General features: G+C 41.3%; 1 non-coding gene across 1 annotated transcript; it reads left to right on the forward strand.

Annotated features, from left to right (window-relative positions):
* Nucleotides 1-4,623: 4,623 nt before the first annotated feature.
* Nucleotides 4,624-4,730, forward strand: LOC121210243 (small nucleolar RNA R71). Its single transcript, XR_005905364.1, has one exon. It is a non-coding gene; the product is annotated as a small nucleolar RNA R71 (small nucleolar RNA).
* Nucleotides 4,731-5,990: the final 1,260 nt, after the last annotated feature.

A 5,990-nucleotide genomic window follows, 5' to 3' on the forward strand; every position in this document is an offset into this window, starting at 1 on the left:
GGCACTCATTAGGTATTGTTCCCTATTTGTTTCCTTATTGCGTAAAATATTCCTAGCTTTGCTTGGAAGTCTGTAGAATCATGAAAAGCTTATTAAGAGTTGGTGTGAAAGAGAGTGTAGTGGAATTACTTGTTAGAAATACCAGAAAATGGAAAATAAAAATTTACTAATACAGATATGTCTTTCAAAATAAGAAAATTGAAAAATAAAAATCAAAATCAAAAGAAAAATAAGAATAAAATAAATAAATGAAAATAAAAATAAGAATAAATAAAAATAAAAATAAAATAGGAGGATTCAATGATCCTCGTCGGTGGGGTCCTCAGGTGGTGGTGCTGGAGTGGCGATGTGGAAGTCCTGGCACAGCTGCTGCATCATGGCCTACATATCGTCCATCTGTTGGTTCCATCGCCAATCTTGCTCATGGATCATCTCGAACTGCGTAGTGCAGTACTACTCGAAGTGGGCGAGTCGATCGGAAAGATGTGCCAATGAAGCAGCTGCAGGAACTGGTCGTTCCCTAAGTGGCGCGGTCGAAGGCTCCTCGTGCTGTGGGGGAACATCATCAGGAATGTCCTCAAGATCGTCCTCATCAATGGCATGCGAGAGATGGTACTGAGAAGGATCGGTCCCACGTTGGAGCTCAATCACCCGCATGTGTAACATAGTCGTGATGCCCTGTGGAGACAGCTGACTATCAGGGTAAGCGCTGATGACTGAGCCGCGGTGTTAAGGAGGCCGAAGTGTCTGGTAAAGCGCGTCATGTAGGGGCCGATGGAGATCACTCCCTTCCTATGCCGCTCGGTCTGATGGCGAATGACGAAAGCAATGAAATATGCCAAGTCGGTCACGTGTGCGTTCGCCATGCACCATAGATAGTGGACGTCGTGCGTGTTGATGACGTCAGTGCTATCTCTTCTCCCGGTCAATGTGTGAGCCAATATGGCATGGAGATAGCGAAGGGAAGGGGGGAGAGCTGAGGCCTTCGAGCGGCTGGGGTTGTAGGTGGAAGAGAGTGGTGCCAAAGCCTTCCAGCACAAGGAAAGGGAGATGTGGATATTGCATGGGAGTGTATTCATGTGATCCTCCTCCATAAACTTATCAGTGTAAAGTCCCAGAGCAATTTCAAACTCTGGGACACTCATCACATGAACTAGACCGCCTAACCGGAAGTGAATGGTGTCTGGGTCGTCATTGTTCATCATCACCGCCTGTAAAGGAAAAGTAGAGCATAATTCTAAGGTTAGCTCTAAATAAGTGGGTTCGGTAATAGCGAAGAGCCGTTCCCATGGGTCTGTAGATAGGAGGGCGTGGATGGCATCAACGAGCTGGACTTGCTCTACGGCAGCCCAGTCGATGCAACAACCTGTGGTGATGGGTCGTGCGCGTAGTATTTGAAATAGCTCCTCCTGCGAAGCTTATGGAAATTCAAGGAACGGGTGCCGAACTTCGGCTGTAGCTCGTACCGAGGAAGAACCCAGTCCCCTACGTCTCTTTGAGGATGGGACCGCGGCCTTCTTTACTCTTGATGACGACATAATGTACCTAAAAATATATGAGCATTGATAGAATCCAAGATACATCAATAGTTAAGCAATAGGCCTAAAACTAGTATATGCTATTTAGTGTTTTAAATAAGTCAAATATAGAAAATTCTAAGCAAATTCTTAACTTGTCTAAAACATATTTGTTATAGTAACAATATCTATGTAAAGCATGAAAAATACTAATGTAACAACACAAATTGGAAAAACAAGGTTAAGAAAGTGAACCAAGGGCTGTTGTAAGGCGGTGCACAGGCGTGTGACGCAGAGAGGAAACCGTGTGGTGGGAAAATAAAGGGTATAGGGAGGGGAAATTGGGGAGTAATGCAAGTGGAGTGACTTTGAGGGTGGTTTGAGGGTTGGGGAAGTGAGAATCTAGGGAATGGTGGCCGGAATAGGGAGTAGGGGTTGGGGAGGGTGGATTTCGGCTAGGGTTTTGAAAGGAGGAAGAATATGAACAGTGGTTTGTTTATATAGGGGAGAGGCACACGGCCTAGGGCCACGCCCGTGTGCTGTGAGGGTAGCCCGTGTTTTTTGAACTTTTCAAATGTGGTCGTGCCCAGCTACTATCACACGCCCGTGTTTCTTCGGCGTGTGTGCCACACGGCCATGTCGCATGGCCATGCCTCGCGTTGTTCACTTCTCCCGCGCCCGTGTGGTATGGTACCACGCCCGTGTATTGTTGTACAAGGCTGAATGGCACGGGCGTGTCGCACGCTCTTGTCAAAGAAAAAAAATTGAGCCTTGTCCCTGGCATGCCCGTGGTTTTCTATCCCACGCTCGTGTTCTTCCTATCAAGTTCACCCACAGCCATGTCGCATGGCCGTGGGGATTTATCGCACCCCGTGTTTTAGGGAAATCATGTCTTGCTTCAACACGGCCGTCTTACACGACCGTGTCTCTTCCCTTGTTTGGCCACAGCTTCAGGCATGCCCGTGTGCCTGGCCATGTGTGCTGAAAAACTTTGCAATTCAAAGATAAAGTTAATGATTTGGAGTGTGAGAAATTAATTAAAAATAAAGAAATCAAAATATGTTAGTGCTCGGGTTGCCTCCCGAGAAGCGCTTGTTTATAGTCTAAGCTCGACTTACCTCTCCGTTGATTTATCATGGTGGTTTGAGGAGTTCATACTCCTCGTTCCTACTGTCAATCTTAAAATAAGGTTTTAATCGGGTGTTGTTTACCTTAAAAGTGCCGAACTTGGGATGACTCACCTCCACCGTATCGAATGGAAAAATACTGAGTACCGTAAGAGGGATTTCCTCATTTGGTGTGGTAGTGACAATGTGAGGATCGGCGACATCTAGTAAGACTTTATCGCCTACCTTAACTTGGTTAAGAGAGGTATCGAGCTTGTTTTGGCGTAGTTTCGATTTATCATGTGTTCTCGGTTTGTGTTCTCACCATTCGTCTAGCTCCTCTATCCGTAGCCTTCGTTCTTCATGGATGTCTTTGTTCTTTTTATGATAGTAGCGCATTGTCTCTGTTGTCTTGGTTTGAGAAGGTTCCTGCAAGGACGATTGAATATTAGTTTTATCATCGACAGGTTTTATAGCATTATCTTAAGTCTTAGGGGTTTTGACTGAGTCGCGTGCTTGGAGTGTTACTGCGTCGTCACCTGCACGAAGTGTTAGCTCCCCTGTGCCTACATTAATAATGGTTCTAGCAGTTGCTAAAAAGGGTCGTCCTAAAATTAAAGGCACCTCGTTATCCTCATCCATATCTAAGACAACAAAGTCTACTGGTAAATAAATTTATCAATTTTAACGAGAACATCTTCAATAATACCTTTAGGAAATCTAACTGTTTTGTTAGCCAATTGTATGCTCATCCTAGTCTGTTTGGGTTTACTGAGACCTAGTCGTTTAAACATTTTATACGGCATAACATTTATACTTGCCCCTAGATCAGCTAAAGCATTATTCACAGATAAACTACCAATTAAACAAGAATTGTAAAACTCCCTGGATCTTTCAATTTATTAGGTAGCTTATTCTCCAGAATAGCTGAGTAGATTGCATTGAGTTCCACATGCGATGTAGCGTCTAATTTTCTTTTATTAGCCAGAAGTTCCTTTATGAATTTTGCTAAGTTGGGCATCTACGAAAGAACTTTAATAAAAGGGTAAGTTAATATGTAATTTCTTTAAGAGTTTGACAAACTTACCAAATTGTTCTTCTGTTCTGTCTTTCATCATCGCTTTAGGATATGACACACGAGGTTCATGATTCGTACTTACCTGTTTGGGATCATTATCATTTACCTCCTCTTGTCCTTTGTTCATTGCGTTGTTTTGCTGTATTTCTAGCTCAGGTGCAATGAATCCTTCCTTATCTTGGGCACTAATTGCATTGATGTGTTCCCTCGGATTAGGTTCCGTATTACTTGGTAAGCTACCTTGTGGTCGCTCAAAGATTAGTTTGGATAGCTGGCCTATCTAAGTTTCAAGTCCTTGGATCGATGCTTGTTGATTCTAAAGTACTGTCTCGATATTTTGGAAATGGGTTTCTGACACCGAGATGAATTTAGAGAGCATCTCTTCAAGGTTCGGCTTCTTCTCTTGTTGATAAGGTGGCTGTTGAAAACCCTGAGGATTTTGTGGCTTTTGATTCCCTTGACCTCCCCAGGAAAAATTTGGGTGGTTCCTCCAACCTGCATTGTAGGTATTACTGTATGGGTTATTTTGAGGTCTAAAGTTATTGTTACCATAGAGTTGACTTGCTTCTTTTCGGTTGTGGGATTGAAGGATTGATATTCTGTATGCACACCTCCTCTGCTTGAGTCACACCTCATTACTGGATATACTTGCATAGAACTAAGAAAACTATCAATCTTTTTATTGAAAAGTTCTACCTGATTAGAGAGCATGGTGACTAAATCGATGTTATAAACGCTAGCTTTTTTTGGCTTAGTTCTCATGACTTGCCGCTGATAGTTGTTCAGTGACATCTCCTCTATGAATTCGTAGGCATCTTCCGGTGTTTTATTGTTAATAGTTCCTCCAGTAGCAACGTCAATCATCTGTCTTGTCGAGGGATTCACACTATTGTAGAATGTTTGAACTTACAGCCGTAGAGGTAACCCATGGTGAGAGCACCTTCTCAATAGATCCTTGCATCTCTCCCATGCATCGTAAAGTGTTTCTAAGTCCATCTACACAAAAGAAGAGATATCATTGCGTAATTTAGCCGTTTTAGCCGGTGGAAAATATTTTAGTAAAAATTTCTCGATCATTTGCTCCCAAGTAGTGATAGACCCTCGTGGTAACGAGTTTAACCACTGTTTAGCTTTGTTACTCAGTGAGAAGGGAAATAACCGAATACGGATGGCATCATCAGAAATGCCATTTATTTTGAATGTATCGGAAAATTCCAGGAAATTTGCTGAGTGAGTGTTGGGATCTTCATCCTGCAAACCATCAAACTAAACAAACTGCTGTATCATCTGAATAGTGTTAGGTTTTAATTCAAAATTATTTGCAGCAATAGCAGGTCTAACTATACTTGATTCAGTTCCTGTTAAAGAGGGTTTAGCATAGTCATACATAGTACGTGGAGCCAGATTTTAATTAGCTGCAATTGTAGGAGGCAGCTGATTGTCTTGGTTTTCAACCATCTTGTCGGTTGGAGGTTGAGTATTGTCTTCTTGTTTGTTTTCTGTGTATTGTAAACTACGCCTTATTTCTCTTTGATTTCTACGAACTATAAAAACCTGCTAAGAGAAAGAAAAAGTAAATTAATAAATAGTAAAATAAAATAGAATTAAATTAAATTGCAAGAAAAATAAATTGTTAAAGTAATAAAAATTTAGTGTTCCTAATATTTTAGTTCCCCGGCAACGACGCCAAAAACTTGATCGCAGTTTTTCGTAACAAGTAATAAATTTTTATAATGAAGATCAAACCTAAACTAACTATTATCAAGACGAAAAGGCAAGCGCACCTATCGAACAATAATATAGTAATGGCAAGACCAGGATGTCGTACCTAAGAGAACCAAAAGTACTAGTAATAACTATCTTTTTATTATCTAGCCTAAGAATAAAAGGGTTTGTTTATTAAACTAATTATCTAAACTAATTAACTAATTTAATCAAAGCAAAAGAAAGTTTGGAAAAAGACTTGGAGAAAAGAAATTGATAAAGACGACACCCAATGAGGAATCCACCTAGATTTCATTTGTTATCTGACTCTAAACCGGATGATTTATTCACTTGATTTGATCTGTGAGACTCCCTAACCTTTGTTATTATCCCTATTCAAGACTAATAATGTCTAACCCCTAGATTGAATAACCGAGACTTTTCTCTAATTAACATTCTAGGGTTACATTAGCTCGATCTATGGACTCCCATATTAGGTTTCACCCTAATCTGGCAAAATCTCGTAACCCTATTTCTAGGCGCCTGATCAACTCTGCTTAATTATGTCAAATCTACTCTTAGGCA

Source organism: Gossypium hirsutum, chromosome A11 (assembly GCF_007990345.1).
Source record: "Gossypium hirsutum isolate 1008001.06 chromosome A11, Gossypium_hirsutum_v2.1, whole genome shotgun sequence".
In the NCBI taxonomy this organism is placed as follows: domain Eukaryota; kingdom Viridiplantae; phylum Streptophyta; class Magnoliopsida; order Malvales; family Malvaceae; genus Gossypium; species Gossypium hirsutum.